A 16,226-nucleotide genomic window follows, 5' to 3' on the forward strand; every position below is an offset into this window, starting at 1 on the left:
CCTAGGTGGAAAGAAAAGCAATAAAAGAACAAAGTAAGGGATGCAGAGGTTCTATACCCCTTACTTATTTCTGTGCCTGGGGGTGGGAGAGAAAGAGGGATTCCGGGCTTGGAATTCAGCAGCAAGGGGCTACTTGCCCACTGGCCCAAAAGTTATCCAGGAAGCAGGATTGTTTGGTCCTTAGAACAGGGAGATGGTAAGGAGTGTGTGGGATGCAGCATTTCCCGGTGTCTAGTGGGCTAGTGACATCTGGAATGGCCGTCAGGGCACGGGGTCTGCCCAGGTGCAGGCGACCGCGCAGGAGGGGAACCTGGTGACGAGCGCTAAGAAGGGGGACTTGCCACTCTGCTCAGCCAGAATCCACCAAGTGGAATGAACCGAGGCCCTGGGAGAAGAGTGGAGAAGGTCCTAAGGAAGTAGGATGATTCCCTGATGACTGGGTTCTCTTTATACCCACGTTCTATTATGAAAATTGTAAACATACAGGTCAGTGAGCACCACAGACCCACCACCTAGATTCCACCATTAGCGTTTCCTGAAACGTGCTTTATCCCCTGTCTGTCCAGCTCTCCAACCCTCTATCCATCCATCAACCCCTCGTATTTTTGGATGTATTTTATTTATTTATTTAAAGATTTTATTTATTTATTTGAGAGTAAGAGAGTGAGTGGGGAGAGGGAGAGGGAGAAACAGGCTCCCCGCAGGACCCTGGGATCATGACCGGAGCTGAAGGCAGACACTTAACCGATTGAGCCACCCAGGCGCCCCTGGGGATGCATTTTAAAGTAAGGTGCGGACATGAATACCCATGTAGCCCGGTACTCCAGGATCGTAGCGTTAACAAGAGTTCGATATTCGTCAGTAAAGTCTTTTAAGTTTTACATGTGACGATGCATGGCTCTCAAGTGTGGCATGTATGAATTCTGACAAACGCCTACACCCGTGCAGTTCAAACCCCTATCAAGATACAGAATTTGGGGGCGCCTGGGTGGCTCAGTTGGTTAAGCGACTGCCTTCGGCTCAGGTCATGATCCTGGAGCCCGGGATCGAGTCCCGCATCGGGCTCCCTGCTTGGCGGGGAGTCTGCTTCTCCCTCTGACCCTCCTCCCTCTCATGCTCTCTGTCTCTCATTCTCTCTCTCTCTCAAATAAATAAATAAAATCTTTAAAAAAAAAAAAAAGATACAGAATTTGGTGATGGCTCCAGAAAGTTCCCTTATGCCCCTTCCCCATAAACCTCACCCCACCCCCACCCAACAACTGCCCCGATATTTTTCTACCACGGATTCATTTTGCCTATTCTATAACTTCATTCGTATAATGGAAATCATACAGTAAGTATGCTTGGGAAGGTTTCTCTCCCTCAGCAAAATGACTCCACATTCTCTGGGAAAGAGTCTACTTTATATAAAGTCAGACCTTTTTTTTTTTTAAACCACCCAAAACCATGTCCCCAAATCTAATCTTCATTCAATGCAGGGAAGCTGTGTTTACAAGGGCATGGTCAACACCTCAGCACGCCCATTCTGTTTGTCCTTGACCAGCTAAACAGGGCTGAGGCCCCCCAGAGATCTGTGGGGTGTGTGAGGTTTCTCAGCACCCCCTTCTCCCTGCTGCGAACTGCCCTCCCCTGGCCCCTATTTCATATCTTCTTCCCACTGCGAGGCTGGGCGCACTGAGGGCTCTGCCTTCTTCATGCCGCCTCCCCATGCCCTCCCCCAACCCTCCCCCACCCCAGAAGGATCTGATAACGAGTCATTTACACGCCATAACTGATAGCCGGTTACACTGTAACTGGACCGCCTTCCACAGAGTCACCGCCTCCACTGGGTATTGACTTGTTTCCACTTTTATCTCCCAATGGGGCCCCTGATAGGCTCCCCAGCCCTGCGCCTCTCTGACTTCCACGGAGGCTCCCTAAGGACAGGGAGCCCTGACCGCATCCCCAGCTAACTCAGCAGTGCTCAGGGGGCGCTGTGTTCTTGAAAAAGCTATCCTAGGTTTTTAGTCATTATTAGGATCAACCCAGAGATCTAGCACCGAAGGCTTAAAACTTTGATGATAGAAAAGTAATGCTGTGCTGGCAGAAACAGGGAAGAAGGGTGGGTTGGTATGTGTCTGAAAGACCCAAAGGCAGCTGCCAGAAAACCCCAAATAACAAAAATGTGGGAAGTGAGTAGACCAGATGAACCGTTTCAAAAGTGTCATTGAAGAACTGTGTATTTCCTCAAAAGTACATGTGAATGAGCCATCCCACCATAGACTTCGTTCAGGTTTATTCATAATATGAGAGCACCCCACCCCCAAAACCCACCAAATCTCTGAGTCAAAGCAGGCTCGAGGATTGTATCAAGATTTCCTGAGGCTCAGAGTTCTCTGACGCGCCCCATCCTGCAGCACATCTTGGGTGGAGAGGCACAAACTTCGGCAAAGACATTTTAGGCATTGGTGGGAAATGGGAAATGGGTATGGAGAATCCAAGGGACCTAGACAATTACTCTAAGTTGATCCTGTTGGACCTGAAGGGAAATCCGAGTGCTCGGCGGGCTGGATGCCTTCCCACAACCCCCTGTCCCCAGAAACCCCAGCCCCTCTCTGAGCTCTTCAAGCAGTGGAACTGACAACACCATCTCAGTCTGTGATCCCCACGGAGGAAAATATGCACCAACAAACTTGAGTTGAGTTATGGGGACCTGACTCCTCCTAGCCTTTCCTTTCTAGGGCATTTATAGTAGGGGAAAAAAAAAAAGAAAAATAAAATCTGTAGGAAGAGGGTGAGACATGCCTAGCCCTAAAATAAAATTTCAAACAGCAGTGGAGAAGTCTTTTTGGACTGAGGACATTGTTGGTGCCCCTCAAATTGCAACCACTTCCTACAGTCCGCACTGTAAATGTGTGCATGTTTGATTGATTCATCTGAATTAGAGCTTGCAAGTTGCTTCCTCCTTCTCTGGCAAAGGACAAATAGAGGAAGCTCCTACTAATATTGAGGGTGTTAAAAGAAAGTGATATCTGTAGAAAACTCCTTTGAAAGGTCAAAAAGTTGAAATATATATATATTTTTTGTAAACGACCTTCAAAGAGTTTCAGGCATTTTGTCCTTCACTGGTCTAGCTCAGGTTCAGGCTGGGGAGTGAGGTGGTGGAGCAGAGACAGGGGCCAAGAGAAACACCCTGATTAGGAGCCTGGAACCCCTTCATGTTGCCAGTGAAACCACCTCTCAGCTTCACCCCAGCCTGGTCCCAGCCTAACGGAAAGTGGGAGATTTAGCTGGGGGGCACCAGAGCCCCAAAGATCTGCTTACTCCCTGGAATACATCAGCACAGGTTGATGGACATTCGCCCTGTGGCAGCCCGGGAAAGGCCTCACCCAATTAATGAGCACTCCAGCCACTGCCTGGGGCCTGGAGTCAGACCCACTTCTTCCCCAGGCCCTGGGGACTTTTGACAGCTCCCTGCATTTCCCCCTCCAATTTCATGCTCCACAAACACCCTGCTTCTTAAAGTTCCATCATATGCAGAAAGATCCTTGTGTATTATTTTTTTCTGCTTATGAAAGTAATTCTTGCTTATTGCAAAAGTTTCACACAAAATAGTAATGTGCAAATAAGAAAGCAAAAGCCTCCATAATCTAATTTTCCTGAGATAACCAGCCTTAGCAGCTGAGCATACACCCTTCCAGATCTTTCTCTAAGCAGGTGCAGTTTATTCATGCTCTGCTACATGTTTCTCCACACCTTTGCTTATGCTGTCTACGCTTGCTTCTGGGAATGCCCTTGCTTCTCTTTTGCTGGGCTCACATCTCTATATTCTTCTGAACTCAGCCCACTTTTTCCTTCTGTCATCCACCAGCTGGGACCAGGTGCCCCTCGCTGGGAGCCTCTGCACAGCCTTATCAAGGCACCTAGCACGATGAACAATCAATTCCTTGTTGATGTGTTTGTCTCTCCAATTAAGAGTATAGATTAGTGGTCAAGAGATGAGGGCCAGGGGCGCCTGGGTGGCTCAGTCGTCGGGCGTCTGCCTTCGGCTCAGGTCATGATCCCAGGGTCCTGGGATCAAGTCCCACATCGGGCTCCCTGCTGGGCACAAGCCTGCTTCTCCCTCTCCCACTCCCCCTGCTTGTGTTCCCTCTCTCGCCGTGTCTCTCTGTCAAATAAATAAATAAAATCTTAAAAAAAAAAAAAAAAGAGATGAGGGCCAGGGTGGACCCCAGCCCCTCTGGCTCTGCTGGGCTGTCCTATTCACTTTGGTATCCTCAGGGTCTAGCACGCTGCCTGACACGCGATCGGCACTCCATACGTGTTTGTTTAATGAGTGAGTGAATGAGTAAGTTCTGGGTCACACAGCTGTCCCCCACCGTGGGACTTTTATATGAAGGTGGAGGGCTACCGAGGGACGCAACCACCCAAGAATGGAAGATCTCCATGTTGCTTGGTCTCAAGAGCTGCCACTAGCTTCCAGGAGTTGTGTAATCTTGGGAACAGTCCCCTCAGGGTGTTGTGAGGGTAAGAGTTTATGAAGTAAGGTTTCCTCCCATCCCCCACCACGACCAACCGCTCTCCTACTCCCACCCAGGAGGCAAAGGGCCCTTTTCGCTTAAGCCCAGATACACACAAAGAGCTCAGGTCTCTAATAGAGCTTGTCATAATTGGCTTCCCAGGGGCAGAGCTCCAGATCTGCCGGCTGTGTGAATTTAGGCAAGTGCCCCAACCCTGCTGAGCCCCCTTCCACAAGAATAAAATTAAAATGCTCCTAAGAACACCTGCCTCACAGGTTAGAGAAGACTAAATGAAAGATGATTGCTGAGCACTTGGTAAACTCCCTAGCCCCTTATCCTGTCCCTCCCAGTGGGGTTCAGAGTGAGAGCAGGGTGCCAGGAAATCTGGACTCTAGCTCTGCCTCTCCCTCCCAAGGTGACTTTGGGCAGGTCACTTCCTGTTTCCCCATCTGTAAAGTGGAGGTGGGAGGGGGATGTGGTCTCTAAGTCTCCTTCCAGCTCTAACATTGAACATGCTCTGGAAAGTAAAAACTATTGCAAAACGTCCCAGTTCCTCGTACTATCATTTGGCTGTGAGCAGAATGGTCTCTGCTAGTGGCCGGCACTGCCGGGAGGGGGGGTCTCTCTTTCACTAAAGCCACCGAATAGGAGCAGTGAACGCTGGCAGGCCCCCAACTAGAAGGACCCCCCACTCCGGTCCTGAATTTCTGTGCTGGGTCACTGTGACCTCACCTGATGCTGCAGAATCCTCTGCCAGCTTCCGAGTCCCCAGAGAGGGACGGGCTTGGGGACGGTTTGTGTGATGTGTCTTTCATGACATTTGAATTCTTTGGAACCTGATCATTTGAGGTTGGGATTAAACAGGCAAATCCCAGAGTCTGCTCTTGGGGAGGGTGGAGTCTCTGCGGGGAGAGAAGGCCGACAGGTAACCTGGTCTGGGGAGTGATGGAAGAACTCAGCGCGGGCTGGAGTCCGCAGGCTTGGGAGTTGCTTAGGATTTGGGTTTACAGAGGGGGGTGTCTGAAGGCCAGGGACAAGGCCAGGCCAGCTGAGGCTGAGTGGCCAGTGTCTAGGCAACAGAACACGCATCTATTTGATCGATGAAGCACTCCCTTTCCAGAGAGTGCCAGACACCTCCCAGAAGGAGCATTGGCGAGGACATCTTTATTTGGAAATCACCTCCTTGGGCACCAGAGAAGCTGAATAGACGTCTCCTTTCGTTGGTTCCCTGGGCAGGCCTACGGTAGGAACACGGAGAACATTCAAAGTGAGTGCTACACACTAGGCTCCTCCCGACGGTTTATCTCATGATTTGATCCTCAAGGGCACTCTGGGCCCTATTTATAGATGAAGAAACCAGGGCTCAGAAATGCCAGGACCCTGCCCCAGGTCCCACTGCTTGTTGGCGGCAGAGCCAGGATCCTGGGCCAGGCCTCTGTCCTGAGCACCATGCCACCCGGGACTCCCTGGGGCTCCCCGATGTGTGTGGCTGGGGGGCAGCAAGTTCGCACAGAGCCTGGCTGAATGGGGGGGTCGGAGTGCAGGACTGTGAAGGGGTCCCCGGACCGGATGGAGTGAAGGGGCAATGGGGGAGTGTTTTCTGCTCGTCTTTAGGCTGGGGGAAGCTCAAGAGCCTTGAGCTGGGCTGTTGGAATGACTCCTGAAAGACAAAGGCAGAGACCAGAGGGACAACTGGACAGCCTTACAGGTCACTGCGGGACCTCTCCCCCGGGTGGAGGGGGCCCATTGCCCTGCCCTTGCCCCCTCGTCCAGCAGTCAGATGTCCCCGTCAACGGGGCAGCCCATCTGCACCTGTTTGTTGCCCTGGGCTTGTCTGCCTCTCTCTCTCTGGCTTCTTGCTACCCTGGGCCCTGAGTTGGGACATGGTGGGAGAGGGTTTCACTTTCCCCCGGTGGCTAGATTCCAGATCCCGGTTGGTGTCCTGCCCCACCTCTCCGTCTGCCTCCCGCCTGGCATGGGCAGCAAGACCAACTCTCTGCTTCCTTTCGGGAGCCGTGCACCTCTCATCCCGCTCTCTGGTCTCCTAGGAGAGGTGGTCTGGGGGCAGTGTTCTGGACCAGCAGCACCTGGCGGGCTGGTTAAGGTCAAGCTGGTTGGGTCTTACCCCAGAACCTTGGGATCGGAATTTTTGAGGATGGGGCTCGGGCATCTGCATTCTGACAGGCTCCCTAGAAGAGTTCTGAGGAACTGAAAGTCAGGAGCCAAGAGCCCCGGCATGAGATGGCATGAGATCATCACACCGTACCCTGCTGGAGGGACTAATTTCCCAGGATGCCAGGAAGGAGTCTGGGTTGGTGGCAATGATATAAGACCGGTTGAATGAGCAGAGTTTCAGAAACCCAGGCAGGAAGGCAATCCCCTGGCTGGAGGCCCTTGAAGTGGAAAATTGCTCTCACCTCCCGGTCACCACCTCCACCCCACCCCCACCGCAGGCTTCTTCACAGGAGAGCTCTCTTGGGCAAAGCCAGCCAGGAATGCTTAGGTTCGGGTCCAAAGAGGAAATGTGAGGAAGGCCTTGGAGATGGGCCAAGAGGAGAGCCAAGGAAGTGATGAAAGATATTTTTAGGATTACTTATTCCAGCAAAGGCTGAGGGGGCGCCTTATCGCCATCCAAGAACTTGGAGAGGCTTATTTATTAGGCTCTTGACCTAACAATCAGAGATTAAACAAGAAAGGACCGAGGTGAGACGCAGGAAGGGACCTGTGAGGTGCTGACACAGATCCAGGACGAAGGCTGTGGGAGCTTCTATCCTGGTGTTTTTTGAGGACCGTTCATTCAGCTGTTCTCCTCAGATATGGTTTAATGTCTGCTCTGTGCCCGCCACTTGCTCAGTACAAGGAAGAGAACGATCAACAAGGGCATGATTCCTGCCCTCCCGAGCTGAAGTTCAGGTGGAGAGTCCCTCCCGCCTGGAAAGCCTTTGTCCTTGTGTCCGCCCAGGGCAGAAACCCGGGGTGGCAGTGGCTCGCAGAGGTGTGGTTTTCGCCCAGAGAGACTGGCACAGTTTGGATCCCCAAAGCGGGAGGGGGGAGGAGGAGGGAGGCTGGGCGGGGATCCTGGTGGGCATGGGAGGTGGTGCTCGGAAGGCCGAAATGCCCTTCTGCGCCGTCACTCTCCTCCCTGGGGAGATACCCGTCCCTCCCAACACTGCCTTCATGATCCTGTGGGGAAACATCTAGAGAGCTGGACTGGCTGCCAGCTTTCAAGCATGGGGCCACATTTCCACAGGAGCCTCCTTCCCTACGACTACGAGGCCTGTGGGCAAGCAGCCCAGGCTGCCTGGCCTCTGACTGTCCCCTTGGGGATACTCCTGCCTCAGAACCAGTGCCCCCAGCCAGGCCTAGGATCTTCCCGGAGGTCCCCCGCCCCATGGCTGCCAGAGTGACCAGAGCACTGATCCCCACTGCTGGATACCTGGGCCACCCGGGCACCCCTGTTGGGTGCGGGCATCCTCAGCTCCGTTCAGGTTTCCCTGGGGAGCATAGAGTGATCAGGGAACCACTTCTGCCTTGCCGTCTGTCTGCCCGTCAGCCTCCCCCCTATTTAGTTTCTGAGGGTTTCTACAGCCCAGCACTGCCGAGGGGTTAAGAGGGACACAGGAGAACCATCTGTCGCTGCCTCCTGGGGTGGCCTGGACTTGGACGCATGAAGTAATGAGAGAATGATTCAAGTCCCAAACCACAAGGAAATGGGACTAGAAACTGGGGCACCCTAGGTCCGTCCAATTCCCCTTCTTGAGTCATCGGTAACCTGTGGTAAGTTCCGGAAACTCTCTGGGTTCTCCTTCTGTAGAATGGGGGGATGATGTGTGTGCTTCCCCAAACCGAGGCGAGGCTGAGTACAGGGACAGACTGGAACAGTGGCTTGTCCTCCTGGAGCACTTCTTAGGTGCCGGCAGCCCTGCTAAATCTTTTAATCGTCTCATTTAAGCTTCTTGGTGGCCCTGGGAGACAGCACTGCGATTACTTCTGTTTTACGGGAGCAGAAGCTGAGGCAGAGAGGAATGAGTAACTTGGGGCCCGAGTGGTTGGATTCAGCCCCCATCTGCCCAGGCTTTATTGCTTCCGGTATCCAGGAGAGTGAAGGGGCAGGAAGAAATGGGCCAACTGCTTTCAGGCCCGAGGGTTGCCTCCTGGGGTTCCCGGTCCTGGAGGCTGCAGACTCGGCCTTCAGATCTGGAAGCAGGACCCCCATGTCTCCACCCAGCTCCTGTGACGGGTGGCAGCTGGGTGCCTGCTGGAACCTCCACGCCCTGCCTGAAGAACCCTGTTTCCTCTCCTGAGGTGGCCCCCTTGCCCCGAGCCAGGGTCCTTCACATCTCCCTACGTAATGGCTCATGCATTAACTTCTTGGCCATTTCCAGAGCATGCTCTCCATCTTCCCAATGTTATTCTTCCCTTCTGCCAGAAGAGGAGACTGAAGCTCATGGTGTGTGTGTGTGAGGGGATGGGGGGGGATCAGAGACTTGCCCAACATCCTGTGGTTGGTAGACAGACTCTCAGCCCAGTAATATTCACTAGACGGGAGTCTCCAGAGAGGGCTGTGGGAGAGTCTTGGTACTTCCCCTCCCCAGGTCCCTTCGTGACTCAACATTACTTTGGTCAGAATTCTGAGGACTCAAGGCCCAGGCATGGCCCACACCTCTGAATTCACTCAACCATTCATTTATTCAACCATATTTATCTGCCGCGCTCTGGGAGTTGTGCCATATGTGGGTGCCGTGGGGAACTGCCCCGGGTTGCTCAGAGGCTGGGGTGTGAGAGGGACAGGGAAGCCGACTCCGAGCAGGCAGTTATATTACCAGGTTCGACTACTGAGGAGGGACCCCTAAATTTGAGAAGCAAAGATGGCTTCCTGGAGGAGGTGATGAGGCAAAGTCTAAGCTGAGACCAGAGGGATGAGGAAAACTAGCCTCGGAAAATTAGGCTGGTAAGTGGAAGGGAGAAATGTTCCAGGCATGGGTAGCAGTATTTGGGAAGGCCTGATTGCAGGGGAGCCCTTGGTGTCCCTGCTGCTGTGTCCTCAGCTCCACCTGAAGCTCCCTCCCCCCAGATCCTTCCATCTCGCAACCTCCTGTGCCCCCCACCCCACCCACCCCTGGGTGCCCAGCCCCCACTTCCTCCCTGCTGGGCAAGCGGGGTGTGGGCACCATTGCATCCGCGGCCCGCTGCCTTGGCATAGAGCTGTCTGGTGTGAATGTGGATTATTTCCCTCCCGGCGGTAACTGGAGAAGAAGCAGCAGGTGAGGCGGCAGGTACGGTAGCCAGGAACATCCTGGCGCTGGCTCTGTCCTAGAGACCCGCGGAAAGCCTTTGTCCCCAGGGCCTGTAATGGGTTTCAGGAGAGAACTTTAATATTTGCAGCAAACAGAGGCACAAAAGACGTGGAGGGCTATTGTGGGCTCTCCAAAGAGGAGCTAATCCTCAGGCAAGCCACCTCCGCCAGAAGGGGTTCAAGTGCAGGGCGGGCCGCTGGGGGGTGTTGTCATTTATGAGCAACTGTAGGAGATAATAGCATTGAGGGCGCAGAGCTCCACACAGGTGGAGGGAGGTGGTGAGAGGCACAGAAGCACTCCCCACCGAGGGCGGGGAGGGGGAAGGGGGGTAGCACCTGTCCTGAAAGCTCAGGACACAGGCGACACTCCCCCACCCCCACCCATCCCGCTGCGGGCCCCAGCTCCCCGCTCCTCCGGCTCCGTGCCCTGAATCTGCAGCTCCCTCTAGGCGGCCAGGACTGCCTTGTGGGCTGGCCTTTGCCTGGGGGGTCAGTTGAGTCTGGGGGTGGGGTGTCCATCAGGGCTCTTGGCCTCTCTTTCTTCCCTTTCCTTCTCTCTAGCTCTCTCTCTGGGCCTCTTTTCGGTCCACTGCACATAGACAAGTCATTTCTTGGCTCCAGGGGGCCAAGGAAAGAAAAAAAAAAACAACAACACTGCTGTATTTGCATATTATTAGCATAAAGAGACTCTATTAGCATGAGTCTGTTTTCAGCTCCTCCCTCCTCCAAACCTGCCCCATCAGGTCTAAGTATGGAACATCAATGTCCTATCCAGTCACTAGGACAAAGGGAAATCTTGGGGGGCGGGCCGGGGTTGGGAAAGGGGCTTTGCCCTGTGGCGGGTGTGGAGGAAAATAGCCCAAGTAAGAAATCTGCAATCCTGGGAGTGAGAGGTTGAAAAATTCAACTCTGCAAGCTCTGCGTTATTAGGACAGCGGGTTCTGCCAGAATCCCCTCACCCCTAAACAACCTTAGGGGTACAAAAAGCTAGGGCTGGAAATAATGAGGAGGAAATGTGACCGTGTACTGATTGGCATTACAACTTGCATAATTCTTTGTAATTTGCGGGGGTAGGATTATTCTGTTTTCTAGAAATTTTGAAATACAATCTTTTTGCTTCTTAAAAGTTTCTTTCTTGGAGTTTTCTTTCCTTTGCTTCTTGTCAGCTTCCTAAGATGCGGATCTGCTTCCTCTCTCGGAAGGAGAAGAGGCCTGGATAGGAGCACGGTGAAGGGGACAGGGAGAAGCCAGGCAGTAAGACACCTGACTTGGAGAAAGAGAGGCAGGGCTCTGCCAGGACCCAGGACACCCAAGGATCCTGAGGTGTGTGGGATGCCCTCTTAAAGACCTCCCTTGGCCATAGATCTGTGGGATCTTGTTTCTACTCATAAATTCATGGGAGTGGAGCTGAGATGAGGCCGGGTTTGTCTGTCCACTTCCCATCACTTCGCATAGGGCAGCCAAGGCCATAGGATAAGAACCCAGAGAAAACCTGACTCCCAGGCCATGCTCTAACAGAGAGTGAACTGATGGAGAAATCAAGAGCCTTGCTCCTGGGGAGAAGGGTCTTGTCTTAAGAAGCATCTTCCAAAGGGCTCAATAGATACCTCCTCCAGACAGCAGGAGATGGGTCCCCTCCTCCCCCAGGGTTATGAGCCACCTCTTTCCTTGGGGGGGGGAAAGAGAAGGGAGAAGAAATCTGATCCCTCTTGTAGTGGAACCCTGGACATTGATTTAGTTATTTCCATCTGCAGCCTATTTTTATTATATACAAGATGAATGAGGCTTAATTCAGTTGAACGTGAGCTGAAGGAAAACACCTGCAAAGTCCTTTGTTAGCCGAACGACTTTCTCCACTCCCACCCTACTCCACCTTTTCTGCCCTCTTTTGTTCACTCTCTCTCTTCTAAACACATTATAAATATATTGTTATATTTACTATTAACAAACCTGAATGCTATTTATTTATTTATGTTTATTTATTTATTTTTTTTTAAAGATTTTATTTATTTATTTGAGAGAGAGAATGAGATAGAGAGAGCATGAGAGGGAGGAGGGTCAGAGGGAGAAGCAGACTCCCTGCCGAGCAGGGAGCCCGATGCGGGACTCGATCCCGGGACTCCAGGATCATGACCTGAGCCAAAGGCAGTCGCCTAACCAACTGAGCCACCCAGCCGCCCTATTTATTTATGTTTTTAAAAAGTTTATTTATTTACACCCAACATGGGCCTCAAACTCATTACCCCCGAGATCAAGAGCTGCGCCCATTTCTGACTGAGCCAGCCTGGCGCCCCTCCAGTGCTATTTAAACAATAATAATATCTCTTTTAAAACACAAATCAGATCACATCCCTCTTCTGCCTGGAAACTTTGGATGCTCCTTTTTGCCTTCTCTAAGGACTTGCATGGTGTGGGTCCAGCTTCTTTTCTTACCTCACCCCTTACTGCTGTCTGTTTTTCTCATGACTCTTTATTCATTTTTTTTTTTTCATTTTTATTTTTTTTTAAGATTTTATTTATTTGAGAGAGAGAGAGAGAGGTGTGGGGGGGGGGAGAAGAGGAGGAGGAGCAGAGGGGGAGGGAGAGGGAAGGGGATCCCCAGCAGACTCTATGCTGAGAGCAGAGCCTGACGCAGGGCTTGATCTCATGACCCTGAGATCATGACCTGAGCTGAAATCAAGAGTTGGATGCTTGACCAACTGAGGCACCCAGGCGCGCCTCTCAATACTCTTTAGGCTCACTGGCCACCTATGGCTTGGAGAAGCCCACCTCATTCCCACCTCAGCTTCTTTGTCTTTGTTGGTTCTGCCTGTAAGGTCTGCTGGAGACCAGATTCTTCTCATCGCTCAGGGCTCAGCTCTGCAGGCCCCTTCTCAGACAGATCCTCCTTCGCCTCCCCACCCAGACAGCAGCGGCAATCTTATTCATTTGTTAAATTATTCATTCTGTCTTCTGTATGGACATTCTGTATGGACATACCTCATTGGCCTCCTCCATCTCCATGTAAAGCACCTGGAACGTGCTCATGAAATATTTGTTGCATGAATGACTGAGTGTGGATAACAATACCCAATGACAGCTTGGGGTTGGTGACAGAGCATGGATTTTGGAGTCAGAGAGATGCAAGTTCCTGTCATGGTTCTGTCACTCACTGGTGAATGGCCATGGGCAAGTTACTACCCCTCTGAGCCTCTGTTCCTCCTCTGGGAACAGGGATAATAGTAACTTCTACACTGAAGATTAAATTCAGCATTATGTACCAGGGTTCTCATTACAGAGCAATTATTAGCATGAATAATTATACCTCTATTTCCTACTTATTCTGTACCATGATCTGGTCCTGCCCTCAAAAATTTCAGTTTACCGAGAGACACAGAAACCTACATGGCCAACTATGAAACAAGGGGGAACACACCAAGCAGAGATATGAACCAAGTAGTATAGGAACAAAGAGGCAAAGAACAGCAAAAGCCACAAAGCCTGTGTTGGGATAGCATTTCACGGTTTATACATCACGTAGACCTCCTGAGACAAAGCAGATCTCAGTATGCCCACTTGACAAGAGAATAGCGGCCCAAAGAGCTGACAGCATTGGCCCCTGGTCGCCCTCTAGCCCCCTGCCCTGCTGTGTGTGTGTCTCCCCAAAATTTGTATGTTGAATTCTGAAGTTTATTTTTTTAAAAAATAATCTCTATTCCCATCGTGGGGCTCGAACTCACGACCCCAAAGTCAAAAGTGGCACACTCTTCTGACGGAGCCAGCCAGGCGCCCCCATGTGCTGAATTCTAATCCCCAAGCTGATGATGTTAGGAGCTGGGTCCTTTGGAAGGTAGTAAGTCATGAGAGTGGAACCCTCCTGAATGGCACTAGTGCCCTTATAAAAGACACCCCGGGGAGCTAGCACACTTCTTCCACCGCGTGAAGAAAGAGCAGGAAGTCAGCTGTCTGCGCCCCAGAAGAAGGTTCTTACCAGAACCCGACCGTGCTGGCGCCCTGATCTCGGACTCCCAGCCTCCAAAGCTGTGAGGAATAAATGTCTGTTGTTTATTCTTATTATTTATACCCAGTCTGTGGTATTTTGTTATAGCAACTCCAATAGACTACGACCCTTGCTTTGTTTTTCTTCCACTGCACTTGCCCCTCCGGACACTTTATGGGATTCTTGGTGTGTGGTCTATCTCCCACACTGGAATGCAAGCCCCATATCAGTCTGTTTTATTTCCTGGGGCAGCACCTGGCACAGAGTAAGTGCTCGGTAAATATATGTGGCATGGGTGAATGGAGGATAGAAGAGGTAGTAAATGGCAGAGGTAGGCTTCAAAACTCTCAAGCAGGAGGCAGAATAGTTGGCTAAGGGCCAGCCTCTGGAGCCTGACAGCCTAGGTCTTGATCTCAGCTTTGCAACATACCAGTTAGTGTGCAACTTTGGCAAGTTACTTAACGTCTCTGTGCCCCGTTCCCCCAGCTGTCTGATGGGGGTGATAATTCACCCCTTAGTTCATAGGATTGTTGGCAAGGACTACATGAGTTAATATTCATAACGTGCTTGGAACAGTGGGCGGTATATAATAAGCCTTAATTCATAATTGACAGCTTAAAAACAACCAACCAGCCAACCAAGAAATCAAGCAACCAAGCTACCAACCAATCAAGGTATCTTGACTCCAAATGCAGTATTCTTTCTCTACATCATATTTTTTAAAAAAGATTTTATTTACTTATTTGGCAGAGAGAGAGAGAGGGAGGGAGAGAGAAAGAAGGAAAAGCAGACTCCCACTGAGCAGGGAGCTCAATGCGGGATTCAATCCCAGGACCCCGGGATCATGACCTGAGCCAAAGGCAGACGTTTACTCGACTGAACCACCCAGGCACCCCTCTACATCATATTATATAGAGCTGTAGAGTTTCCAAATCACCAACATAGTCATGATTTTCTTTTATCTTCATATCATCGTTGAGAGGTAGGCAAGAAATAATTATTGCCCCATTTTATAGAAGAGAAAACTAAGATGATACTAGAAAGGATACTGACTCAAGATCACACAAAGGCTTAAGATGATGTGACTTCAAATATACAACTCTGGCCATGATCTCACACGTAATTCCCTCCCCTAGATGTATCGTCTGAAACAGGGGGGAAAAATCAAATCAGAGACTGGTAGGGACTCCAGAAGGCCTACAAATATCAGTCTCTCCTATTTTCAGGGTTTGGAAATCCACTTACATTTCCTCTCATCATGGGCTGTCATTGTATGTAAGACAAATGTTGCCGAGACTTGAAGGTCAAGGGAAACTCCTATGGATTCAAGAGTGACGGCCCAAGGCTGCAAGAAGGTCTGGGATGCTCTCTGCACACCAAAGGCCTCTTTTCCCCCACAGCAGCTGTCTTGGTGAGCAGCTGTGTGGACCCAGAACTATGCCAGCCGCCATGGGGGCAGGGAGGACCCAGCGAGTTCTTCCCACAGGGATCTTTGGTTCAGTTTGGAGAGCGGAGGCAGGATCTTCCTGGAGCTAATCTTGCCAGCTGCCTGCTTCTAGAGACTCTGAGTGGGTGTGAGAATGGTATTTTAAATTTTGTTTGAAGTGACCACAATGCTAACCAGACCATTTGGGTCCCAGAGCTCACTCAGGGGAGGACATGTAGAGAAATGGATGGAATGAAGGAGCTCATTTGTTTGTTTCACTCATTCATTCATTCAGTTCCCATTTATTCACCCTTAGCCTGCAATGGGGATGCCAGAGTCTTATGCCTTTATTCACAAATAGATTTAAAATAAACATCCCTGCAGCTGTTCCTGACCCAATGCAAACCACCGTCTATTGAGTACTGACCACGAGTTAGTCACCGTACATACAGCGGTCTCCCCTTATCCGCAGGTTCAGTTACCCGCGATCAACTGCGGTCTGGTAGCTGATGACCTTCCTGACAAATCTCAGAAGGTCAGTAGTAGCCTCATGCTTCGTCAGAGCCTACATCATTCCCCTCACTTCGTCTCATCATGTACACATTGTATCATCTTACATCATCACAAGAAGGGTGAGTACAGTACAGTAAGAGATTCTGAGAAGGAGACCACATTCACATAACCTTATTTATTATACTATACTATATTTATTTCTTTTTTATGGTTATTTTTTATTTATTTCATATTTTTAAATTTTTGGACTATCTTCTGTCTTTAGGGTGTCTTTATTTTTCATGATTATTATTTTTTAATTAATTTTATTTTATTATGTTAGTCACCATATGTTACATCATTAGTTTTTGATGCAGTGTTCCATGATTCATTGTTTGCATATAACACCCAGTTCTCCATGCAATACGTGCCCTCCTTAATAGCCATCACCGGGCTAACCCATCCCCCTACCACCCACCCCTCTAAAACCCTCAGTTTGTTTCTCAGGGTCCATAGTCTCTCATGGTTCATCTT

The sequence above is a fragment of the Leptonychotes weddellii genome, chromosome 6 (genome assembly GCF_054177405.1).
Source record: "Leptonychotes weddellii isolate Sample4059 chromosome 6, ASM5417740v2, whole genome shotgun sequence".
Taxonomy (NCBI): Eukaryota; Metazoa; Chordata; class Mammalia; order Carnivora; family Phocidae; genus Leptonychotes; species Leptonychotes weddellii.